Genomic DNA, 6,584 nt, shown 5'->3' with positions numbered 1-6,584 from the left:
TCGGTTATTATATATCGGTTTTATTATCTTCATTTATATTTTATATATATATATATAGAGAGAGAGAGAGAGAGAGATATATATATATATATAGAAAGTTTGTTTCAAATACAACTCATCGCATTTGTACAATCAATGCAACCCAATAAATTGAGATATTTTATGAAAATGATGAGAGTTCATTTATTATGATTTAAATATTTATGGAAGATGAATATGGTTCATTAATTATGATCAATACTTTATATTAGAAAACAATCAAAACTTCTATGAAATCACATATTAATCAAATGAAATGGACGATTGAGATTGAGTTGTATTGGTTGCACAAATATCAAGGATTGTATAATAACCAACCTATATATATATATATATATACACTACTATGAGACCCATTCAAGAAAGAACTGATTAGTTTGTGGTAACCGTGAGATTCAATCTCAACCACAAATCAATTATAAATTGGGAAAGTTACAATTTTGGTAATTTTGAATTAAAATTTTAATGCAAGGACATTTTAGGTATTTTCTCTCCTCTCTCCGGCCACCGTCCTCCGGTGATACCACTGTGATACCTAAAAATATTGACTATGTTAAATAAAAGACACAGTGTGATACCCAAGCATATATAAGATGCATTGTGATATCATTGTGTTACATTTATAATCGACCACACAAACGACCTCAGTGTAATACCCAAACACGTGTATGATGCATTGTGATGCCACTATGTTATATCTCCGATCGACCACACAAACGACTTCAATGTGATACCCAAACACGTATATGATGCATTGTAATACCATTGTGGTATCACTGGAGGACGGTGGCCGGAGGATGGGCGACGGAGAGAGAAGATAGGAGGATGAGAGTTTTAAAATACCTAAAATGTTCTTGCATTAAAATTTTAATTCAAAATTACCAAAATTATAAATTTCCTAATTTATCTATTGATTTGTGGTTAAGATTGGATCTCACGGTTACCACAAACTAATTAATTATCATTTGATTAGGCCCTACTATTATATTACATATATGTATTAGTATTAAAGTCTTATTGTAATTATTTTAAAAACCTAAAATAGTTTAATCCAAAAGTTAATCTTTATGATTAATTAGTTATTTTAATGGATGAGATATTTATAGAAACTATTTGTATTGAATTTAAATAAGGAAAAAGTTCATAAAATTAAAGAAACTGTTCCATTTTAAGTTATTAAGTTCTTGAACTTTTTTTGATTGAATAAGTTGTTGAATTTTTTTTTATGTTCAATGTTTAAGTCGTTGCATTTTTTTTTAATAATTAAATGATTGAGCTTTTTAGAAAATTTGTTACTTAGATTATTTTAACCTCAAAAAACTATTTATATTGTTATAGAAGAGGGAGAATCAAAATATTTTTTGATCATTAATGTTCCTCTTTTTTAACCTCAAAAAACTATTTATATTGCCATTAATGTTCCTCTTTATTATCTTTTTTTTTGTTTTTTTATTATTCTTTTTTGATCTATCTATATATATATAATCGAAAGTCAAAAACAGATAAAAAGAGAAATACCCTTTAGACATAGTTGTTCGAACGCGTCAACATTTGTTGACTTGAATGAAATGATCTATTATGAATCAGCGAGACACAATTCTTTTAGAACAAGTGAAATATAATATAATTATTATATGTTTTGTTTATATAATTTTTTACTTTTTATGTTTTACTTATATCTCAAATCTCAATGTTTATGTTTAATTTTATTATTATATAATTAGTAGAAAAAATATTANATATATATATATATATATGTGTGTGTGTGTGTGTGTATGTATGTATACATATATATATATAGAGAGAGATGGTGAAATGTAAGAAAAGTCTGTATCCTCCATAACTTCCATTTTCGCGGAAAGCTAACTATATCTATATTATCTTATAAAATATTTGGATAAAACTCTTAAACTCGTTCATCCCTATCCGATTTCATCCCATATCTGAATTCGTGTAATTAACTGCAGATAAACACAATCAAATACAGGATAAACATCTCATTTTAAATATAAAAAATCTGAAATATAATTAGGATAATCATTGAGTTCTAACAGAATACTTAATTATTATATTTATAAAATCGATATAATTTAATCTCAACCGTCCATTTAATTTGATGAATATGTGATTTCATAGAAGTTTTGATTGTTTCATAATATAAACTATTGATCATAATTAATAAACTTTATTCATCTTCCATAAATATTCAAATCATAATAAATGAACTATCATCATTTCCATGAACATCTCAATTTATCGGGTTGCATTGGTTGTACCAATGTGATGAGTTGCATTTGAAACGAATTATCTCTCTCTCTCTCTCTCTCTCTCTCTATATATATATATATATACACACAAATGTATTAAGTTAAATATTAATATTTATTATAATGCAATCATATATGTCGTATATAAATGTGTAATTTAATTACTTTATATATTTATGGAGTAAAAGTGTTCATGAAAATTAGATGAGAAGCAAGACGAGGTCAGAAAAATAAATATAACGAAAAGTATAAAACGATTATATTTAGAGTAATATTAAAATGTTTACTATAACAAATTAGATATATAATAATTGTTGTATTTATGAGTTTATGTTTGGCATATATGTTTGAAGTTTAACGGTATTATTTATGGCTCAAAATGGAATTTGGTTTTGCCATTTATCTATTACCCATTTTGTTACCCATTATTTTAATGGGTAGCATAGGGTAGGATATAGATAAATAGGTTTATGAGATAGATAACTAACTGTTTCCTTACCCTCTATTTTAAATGAATTCAATAACAAAATGACCCTTACCCTACCCATTGCTATCTCTAGTTGTATCATATGTGGTCGTGTGGGTACTAACTTACCGGACCAAAGCCCAAGGGGATTTTGTCTTTTTAATAATAAATATTGCATAGGCCTATAAAAGAACCGAACGTTCAACAAATCGTGTGTGAACTGTATGACGGGAAGTTCGTTTATTCAATAAATGAAGACATAATGAACATATTTTTTTGACAATGACCCTTGCTTGTATACTAAAATGGAAATTTCCAATGGACATGAGGTATAAACAGAGTTATAACATGCTACACAACAATATATACTCACTTATTGGGCACTTTTTCTGTGCATAAAAATCCTAGTACGTGGCCTTCTCATTTGTTCTCCGTTCGAAGGTTCCACCACGTCGAGTTCTGGTGCTCCGATGCCACCAACACCTCCCGCCGATTCTCATGGGCTCTCGGCATGCCCATTGTCGCCAAATCCGATTTATCCGCCGAAAACAAAGCCCATGCATCGTACCTCCTCCGTTGCGGTCAACTCCTCTTTCTCATCACCGCCCCTTACTCCGCCACCATCTCCACCGTCGACACCAATACAGCCTCCATACCAACCTTCTCCCATGCTGCTTGCCGCGCCTTCATCGCCGCCCACGGACTCGCCGTCCGCTCAGTCGCCATTGAGGTCGACGACGCCGAGCTTGCCTACTCCATCAGTGTCTCCAATGGCGCCAAATCCTTCTCACTACCGATCACCTTGGGTGAACCGGAAAATTCCGTCGTAATTTCCGAGGTCCAAGTTTACAACGACGCCGTTTTACGATATATTAGTTACACAAAACCTACCGTCGACATCGCATCCACTTTCTTATCTGGATTCGAACCGATCGAAACGAGTTCGTCGTTTCCCGGCCAAAACTACGACCTCCGCTGCCTTGACCACGCCTTCGGCACCGTTCCGGAACTCGCTTCTGCCGTCAACTACTTAAAATCATTCACCGGATTCCACAAATTCGCCGAAATTGGAGGCGAAGACATCGGAACAATCGAGAGCTGGTTGAATACGGTGTGCCTCGCCTGCAATGACGAGACGGTTATCCTCGGATTATGTGAGCCGGTGTACGGCACACCGTGGACGAGTCAGATATTGACGTATTTTGAGCACAACGAAGGGCCTGGTTTTCAACATTTGGCACTGGAGAGTGAAGACATATTTTGGACTTTGAGAGAGATGAAGCAACGGAGCGGGTTCGGTGGGTTAGCGCTCATGCCGCCACCGCTGCGACTTACTACCGGAATTTGAAGAAGAGGATAGGAGATGCCCTGAGTGATTATCAGGCGAAGACATGTGAGGAGTTGGGATTTTAGTGGATAGAAACGATGAGGGCGCCTTGCTTCAAGTCTTCACCAAGCCCTTGGGCTACCGGTAAACAGATAAATCCTAATTACGATACATATTACATACAGATGCCGGCCGTTTTGGGTGTTCAAACAAAAATAGAATGGTAGTTTGTAATTTTTATGAATAGAGGGTAAATAATTGCACATGTGATTCTATACTTCGTATATATGAATCAGTTAATTAGTTTCATATGTGAATTGGTTAATAATTTATATGTAAATTAGACGGTTCACATATGAACATATAGTTTATATGTGAGTCACACTGATTCACATATGCATTTGTATTTCCATCTATTTGTAAAAGTAACGAAACCATCCATCTATCTTCTGCATACCATGCATAGAATTATTTGGTGCTTTCAGTCAAAACCGCATATCTTGATCAGATGAAGGGCTATGATCACTTATCTATTTCTCAAATACTTACCAGTTCTCAAATGAACCCATGTCGATATATATATATATATATATGTGTGTGTGTGTGTGTGTATGTATGTATACATATATATATATAGAGAGAGATGGTGAAATGTAAGAAAAGTCTGTNTAAAAAATACATTTTTATTTTAACAAGTTACACCATTATAATCGTCTCGTTAATATCTTCGAAATAAGTCCAATATTGAATAGTTTTTGACTTAATTATATTATTATATATTATATATACCGTAAAAAAATATTTTTAATATTTACGATTTATACTTTTATAGTTATTTATTTATATATATACTATATATTTTGGGGTTAGGATGTCCAAATTGCACCGTATATATATACATGTATTAATTCAATCTTATTCAAATTGTATTAATACGTAAAGACCAAGTGTAACCTATATCATCGTTAAATCTTATCTTATAAAAGCAGTAGAACTTCAAAATCGTTAAAATTCATGGCTCCCGCCGCATTGCACAGGTACACAACTAGTATATATATATATATATATACATTATATATATAATGTATATATATACATTATATATATAATGTATATATATACATTATATATATATATATATATTTATACATTATATATATATAATGTATATATGTAGACGAAAAATCGTGTGAAAATAAGAGTTAAGGTGAGAAGTGTAAGAAGACATTTGGAGTCTGAGTCACTTTTAGTCTCAAACCAACTCATGAATTGTGTTTTAGAAGAAAATTGATCTAATGTTTTTCATTAATGTTGATCTAGTATCAAATGATTAAGATCTCTTCCTATATTTCTTACCATAATTTTCATTCTCATCGAAACCAATACTATATATATGTAACTCAAATATAAATATATGTAGATGAAGTTACAAATACAAACAATGAAATTCTTACAAACCATACAAATCATGATCAACGTTTAACAAACAATTGAAATATTTATGAACGATGATATAATTTATTAATTATAATCTTTGTTTTATATCATAAAATAATCAAGATATTTATTAATCAGGCTTTGGTTTTGTCCAATAACTCATACTATCATCTGATTGCGAGTCATTGAACAAAACCAAAGCAGAGACCAATTCGTTTGGTTTGGGATTTTGCGGTTTACTTAGCCATGCACCAAAATAATTGGTTTGTTTCAGGAAGTGATTTGTGATCATGGAATGGAATTGGTATGGAAAACTTGTATTATTTTAATTGTAAATAAAATGATATAATCACATGTTAATGTTGTGCATTAAAAGAACTTTTATAATTACATATAGTTAGATCAAACGCTTATCTGAGTAAGCGTATATCAAATCACATTATCTTACCATATGAATATAATAAATACCAAAAATCTTACCCGGTAAGTGTGAGGCAAGTTCCAAAAGTCTTACCGGTAAGTGAGGGCAACGACTCTTACCATAGTTAGTGATCGGGTAAATTGTTGTATATGATGTCATTTTTGTTGACTAAAATCTTACCCGGTAAGTAATAATAGTGTTGAATTTTACCGATAAATGCTTATCAATTGAGTTCTTTGTAAATGACCCTTAGATGTTTGAAATTTCCGGTTATTGTTATATATTAAATTGGTTGATTGGATTAAAATATCTTCGTTGTCCAATTAGGATCACAAGATCTGTACAAGAATCTAAAATGATGTGAATGAAACCTTAAAATAGTTCACTGTAAAAATTGTTTACTGAATTATACCAAATTTTAAGATATATATAAGATGGTAATTAAATGAGAATTAAAAAAAAAAAACATGAGAATCGATTTAAACCTTAATTTAATTTTAATCTCATACTCACCATGCTATTTCATTTCATCAAATGAAACACAATTTTCATATATATGATATTTCATCTCATGATATTCAAACATAATGTTCATACTATATATATATATATATATATATATATATA

The 6,584-nt window shown here is 30.9% G+C and overlaps 1 pseudogene; it reads left to right on the top strand.

Annotated features, from left to right (window-relative positions):
* Window positions 1-3,202: 3,202 nt before the first annotated feature.
* Window positions 3,203-4,247, top strand: LOC112520967 (annotated as a pseudogene).
* The last annotated feature ends 2,337 nt before the right edge of the window (window positions 4,248-6,584 follow it).

Source organism: Cynara cardunculus, assembly GCF_001531365.2.
Source record: "Cynara cardunculus var. scolymus isolate 2C chromosome LG 11, CcrdV1, whole genome shotgun sequence".
Lineage (NCBI taxonomy): Eukaryota > Viridiplantae > Streptophyta > Magnoliopsida > Asterales > Asteraceae > Cynara > Cynara cardunculus.
Note: the sequence above shows the minus strand (reverse complement) of the source record. Positions and strands in the feature narration are given on the sequence as shown.